Here is a 6,000-nt window from a genome sequence, read left to right as displayed (position 1 = left end):
CTATAAATATTTTTATACATGTGGGTCCTTTTCCCTTTTCTCTGATCTCTTTGGGGTCTGTAAGACCTAGTAGTGGTATTACTGGGTCAAAGGGTATATACACAGTCCCATAGCCCTTTGGGCATACTTTCAAATTGCTCTCCAGAATGGTTGGATTAGTGTTCCAATTTCCCCACAGTTTTAGGAGTATGTTTGTCCTCTCCTTCACTACAGCCACCATTCTTTTTTTAAAATAACATTTTATTTTCCCATAATTACATGTAAAAACAATTTTTAACATTCAGTTAAAATTTTGGGGGGACAGCTAGGTGGTGCAGTGGATAAAGCACCAGCCCTGGATTCAGGAGGACCTGAGTTCAAATCTGGCCTCAGACACTTGACACTTACTAGCTGTGTGACACTGGGCAAGTCACTTAACCCTCATTGCCCCCCAAAAAACATCGAGTTTGAAATTTTCTCCCTCCCTCCCTGAAATAGTAAGCAATCTGAAAAAGGTTATGTACAGTCATGTAAAACATGTTTCCATATTAGTCATTTTGTGTATGAAAACTCAAACTGGAAAAAAAAAGAAAGTGAAAAATAGTATGCTTTTGTCTGTATTTAGACTCTATCAGTTCTTTCTCTGGAGGGGAATATCATTTTTCCTCATGAGTCCTTTGGGATTGTCTTGGATCATTGTATTTCTGAGAATAGCTAAGTCATTCACAGTTGCTTATCATACAATACAATATTCCTGTGTACAATGTTCTTTTGGTTCTGCTTACTTTACTCTGCATCAGTCCACTTAAGTCTTTCCAGGTTTTTCTGAAGGCATCCTAATTGTTGTTTCTTTTTCTTTTTCTTTTTCTTTTTCTTTTTCTTTTTCTTTTTCTTTTTCTTTTTCTTTTTTTGCAGGACAATGAGGGTTAAGTGACTTGCCCAAGGTCACATAGCTAGTAAGTGTCAAGTGTCTGAGGTCGGATCTGAACTTAGATCCTCTTGAATCCAGGGCCGGTTATCCACTTCACCACCTAGCTGTCCCCTGATTGTTGTTTCTTATAACACAATAATATGCCATCATAATCATATACCACAACTTGTTCAGCCATTCCCCAGTTGATGGACATCTCCTCAATTTCCAATTCTTAACCACCACAAAAAGAGCTGCTATAAATACCCTTGTACAAATAGGTCCTTCTTCCTCTCTCTCCTCCCTCTCCCTTTTCCTCTCCACCCCTCCTGTCTCTGTCTCTCTCTCCTTCTCCCTTTCCTTCTCCCTCTCCCTTTTCCTCCCCACCCCTTCTGTCTCTGTGTGTCTCTGTCTCTGCCTTTCTCTGTCTCTCTCTATCTCTCTGTCTTTCTCTCTGTGTGTCTCTCTCTCTGTCTCTGTGTGTGTGTGTCTCTTTCTGTCTTTCTCTCTATGTCTCTCTCTCTCTCTCTCTGTCTCCCATTTCTTTGGGATATAGACCTAGTAGTGGCATCATATAGCCTCAATTTTTGTTCAGGCCCTCGTCACCTCATGCCATGCCTCCTAATGGATTTGCTGGCTTCAGTGTCTGTCTTTCTCTTTCCTTAAGCTCATTAAGTGCCACTTTCATTATGTCCCTCCCTTGCTCTAAAAGTGTAATTGGTTTTCACTAATAAGATGAGCCTGGCAATCAAGGTCCTTAAGGATATGTCCTCAAACTATCTTTCCAACTTTCCAACATCTCTTTGAAAATCCTCCGCTCCAGTCTGACTGGCCTCCAGCTGTCCCCTGGATGATTATACTAGCTGGCAGCTCTGTTGCACATTTAGGTCTGTAGACTCTTTGCATGTGTGTTTATTATCTCATTAGCATCCCATGACGGCACTGTGGGGTGGCTGCTACAGGTGATTATTATTATTCTATCCCTATTTTACAGATGAGGAAACTGAAGCTCAGAGAACTGAAATGACTTGCCCTTCATGGTCCCACAATTAGTAAGTGCCAGAAGCCAGGAGAAAGTAAAGCCTTCCTGATTCCAAGTCTCCCACTTTACCCGCTGCATCACACTGCCCCCTGAGCATCAGGCATGCTTTCCCTTCCTTTCTCTGCTCACATTGTTCTCCCTGATTGGAAAGCTGTCTCTCCTCCTTTCTCCTTCTCCGTCTCCTACCTTCAGCCTGGCTCCCCTCCAATCATAAGCCCAGTGAAAGCTATCTCAGGTTTAAGGTATCCATCCACTTAAGACCACAGCACACAAGCTCCCATAATTGTTTCTTTTACCTGACCAACCAGAGGACACATGAATTCAAAGCAAAGGCTTCTTGAAACAAAAGGTAAGGCAAACAACAAAGGGTTAGCTCAAGCAGAAGTTGGAGCACCCCACCTCCAAATAGCTCCCTCCTCTCTACGCATGTGTCACCAAGAGGGGCAGGGAGAGAAAGGAAGTGCTGGTGTTTGGCTTCCATCTTCACATCATAGCAAGGGCAGTGGCCTGTTGTTAGATAACTGCCTGCAGAAACAGAATTGGGTGTACTGAGTGTTTGCTGCAAATCAGCTAGTCTGAGCTTTTCCTGCAACCTCTATCCACCCACCCCTCCAAGTGGTGAGGAGGGGGAGAGAGGGAAGGGGAGGGAGGAAGAAGGAGGAGAGAGACAGAGAGAAAAAGAGAATGTGTGTGTTAACATAATAGCAAGTGTAATAGCAAGTGTGATAGCTTGGAATCTGCTCAGGTTGTGCACACAGCGCTTTCTTCTCTGCATACTCCTCACCTCCTCTACTCACCTTACAATCTGGCTTGCTTTTGCTCTGTGATAACACTGCAGGCTAGTGAATTTAGGAACTGCCTTCAGAGTAGGAAGCAGTGGGTGTCTCTATCTGTTGTTGCTGTGCCTTTGAAACATCGCCATATTTCATGCCTGCACACACCACCCTAGGATAAGCAGTATGTCTCTAGTCCCAAAGTTTTGTTGGACTAGTTATTAGATGCTCCACTGTGTGGTGCAGACAAGGATTACAAGCGAATTTATCCTCATGCTCCTGCTCCTCCTGCTGAGCACTTTGGAAGGTCCATTTAAAATAACATTAACAACAAAAATAATAAATAATTTCACTTGGACCTATGTATTTTATGGTATAGGAAGCTCTGAGTGAAGAATCAAAGCAGATGGGCAACTTGTCTGCATTTTATAGTCTTCAAGTGTTGCCTGGGGGCACTGAGGAGTTAAATGACTTGGTCACAGAGGCATTATGTAGCAAAGGCAGAACATATTTAGGTTTTCCTGACTCTGAAGCCAGCTCTCTATCTACTATACCAGACTTACCTCTACTACTGATGTTGCTGAAGATGATGATAGTAGTAATAATAATAAGCCTTTATAAATAATTTACTTTTATGATTTTTCAAGATTTTTTTTCAATTTTGAGCTTTAAGTTCTCTCCCTCTCTCCAACCCCTTCACCCACTGAGAAAGCAAGCAAGATGATACCCATTACACATGTGAAGTTGTGCAAAATATGTCTCCATAGCAACCATTTAAAAAAAAGGCAAGAAAATGGGGCAGCTAGGTGGCACAGTGGATGGAGCACTGGCCCTGGATTCAGGAGGACCTGAGTTCAAATCCAGCCTCAGATACTTGACACTTACTGGCTGTGTGACCTTGGGTAAGTCACTTAACCCTCATTGCCTCAGCAAAAAAAAAAAAAAACGGCAAGAAAAATAAAGAAAGCATGCTTCAATTTATACTCAGGGTTTATCAGTTTTCTCTCTCTGGAAGTGGATATCATTTTTCATCATGGATCCTTTAGAACTATCATGGGTTAAGGTCTTGATCAGAGGAACTAAGTCTTTTACAGTTATCATTACAACATTGCCATTACTGTGTACAATGTTCTCTTGGTTCTCCTCACTTCACTTTACATCATTTCACATAAGTCTTCCTAGGACTTTCTGAGGCCATACGCTTCATTATTTCTTATAGTAGAGTAGTGTTTCATCATAATTATATACCATAGCTTGTTTAGTCATTCCTTAATTGAAGGGCAATCCCCTCATTTCCAATTCCTTGCTATCACAAAAAGAGCTGCTATAAGTATTTTTGTACATATAGATCCTTTCCCCTTTTCTTTGATCTCTTTGGGATACCAGCCTAGTGGTGGCATTGCCAGATCAAAAGATATGCACAGTTTCATAGCTCTTTGTGCATAGTTCCAAATTGTTCTCCAGAATGGATGGACTAGTTCACAACTCTACCAATATAATGTATTAGTTTCCTTATTTTTTCACATCCCCTCCAGCATTGGTCATTTTCCTTTTCTGTCACCTTAGCCAATCTGATAGGTTTAAGGTGAGGTACCCCAGAGTTATTTTAATTTATATTTCTCTATTAGTGATTTAGAGCATTTTTTCATGTAACTATTCATAGCTTTGGTTTATTCTGAAAACTGCTTGTTCATATCCTTTGACCATTTATCAATTGGAGGAATCACTCTTATTTTTATAAATTTGATTCAGCTCTCTATGTATTTGAGAAATGAAACCTTTACCAGAGATATTTGCTTTAAATGCCCCCCTCTAGTTTCCTGCTTTCCTTCTAATTTTGGCTGCATTGATTTTGTTTGTGTGAAACCTTTTTTATTTAATGTAGTAAAAATTATCCATTTTCTATCTCATGTGATCCTCTCTAACTCTTGTATAGTCATAAACTCTTCCATTACCCATAGATCTGTAATTTTTCTATGCTTGTCTAATTTGTTTATATCACCTTTTTATGTCTAAATCATGAATCTTAGTATATGGTGTGAGATATTAATTTATGCCTGGTTTCTGCCAGACTGCTTTCCAGTTTTCCCAGTAGTTTTTGTTGTATAGTGACTTCTTGTCCCCAAAGCTTGGACCTTTGGGTTTATCAAATACTAGATTACTGGGTCTTTATTTCTATACATTGTGTACCCTATCTATCTCACTGATCAATCCCTCTATTTCTTATCCAGTACCAAAATGTTTTGATGATTACCACTTTATAGTATAGTTTGAACTTTGATTTTGATTGGCTACCTTCTTTATATGTCATTTAAAGTTTGCAAAGTATTTAACAGATATTATCTCATTTCATACTCAATGACAAGTCTGTGAGACAGGCAATGCAGATATTACTAGCTTTACCTTGCATATAAGGAAAGGGAGCCCAAGAGGGATTAAGTGGTTTACCCATGGTCACATAGCCAGTAAATGCCACAGGTGGGATTTGAACCCAAGACTTCTGGACTCTAAGTTCAACACTCTAGACTCTTGAATATACTCATTAATGTGTCATCTGACAAGTTACTGCTTCACTGCCCAAAGAAGCATCTTGATGGTTTTGAAGACTAAATCCAGTTTCCCAGAGTACCAGCTTTTCCTCAAAGGACTAATCCCTATTGGGAGAGTCAGACTCAGACCCTGCACTCCTAACACAGTGTGACTTATGAAGCAACTAAGATCTGTACACATCTAGGAAACTTCTTTGATGGCAGATAATCATCTTGTCACAGAACCTATCAGGGGATTTCCACCTCAGCATCTTGCAATCGCCTTCTGTTTTCCATCAATAAATACAATCAGTGCCTATATTTCATTGCCACTCAGGCTTTGACCTGGGGTTGACCTTCTTCCAATTCTAGGAGAACCAAGAGAAGATACTTACATGGAAACTGGGCCAACAAAAGAAATATTTTGAAGCAATGATTGTTATTTCTGTGTTCTTCGGAACAGCAAACCATGTGTGCAACAGTCTAGGGAGGGTGGATGGTCTTTATTGCCCCACTGTACAGGGCTCAGGACATTAGACAGATCAGCAATTCAAAGCATCTTACTCTGATTGTAGCATCTTAAATTGGCCATGCCAGTGTGTAATATAATGGATAAAGGGCTGGTCTTGGAGGCCGGCAGACCATGTGTTCCAGTCCTACCATAGACATATACTAGCAGTGTGACACTGGATGAGTCACTTCAACTCTCTTTTTTTTTTCTTTTTTCTTTTTGCCAGGCAATGAGGGTTAAGTGACTTGCCCAGGGTC

The sequence above is a fragment of the Dromiciops gliroides genome, chromosome 2, assembly GCF_019393635.1.
Source record: "Dromiciops gliroides isolate mDroGli1 chromosome 2, mDroGli1.pri, whole genome shotgun sequence".
Taxonomy (NCBI): domain Eukaryota; kingdom Metazoa; phylum Chordata; class Mammalia; order Microbiotheria; family Microbiotheriidae; genus Dromiciops; species Dromiciops gliroides.
The sequence above is the reverse complement of the archived record's forward strand: the minus strand, read 5'-3'. Positions refer to the sequence as shown.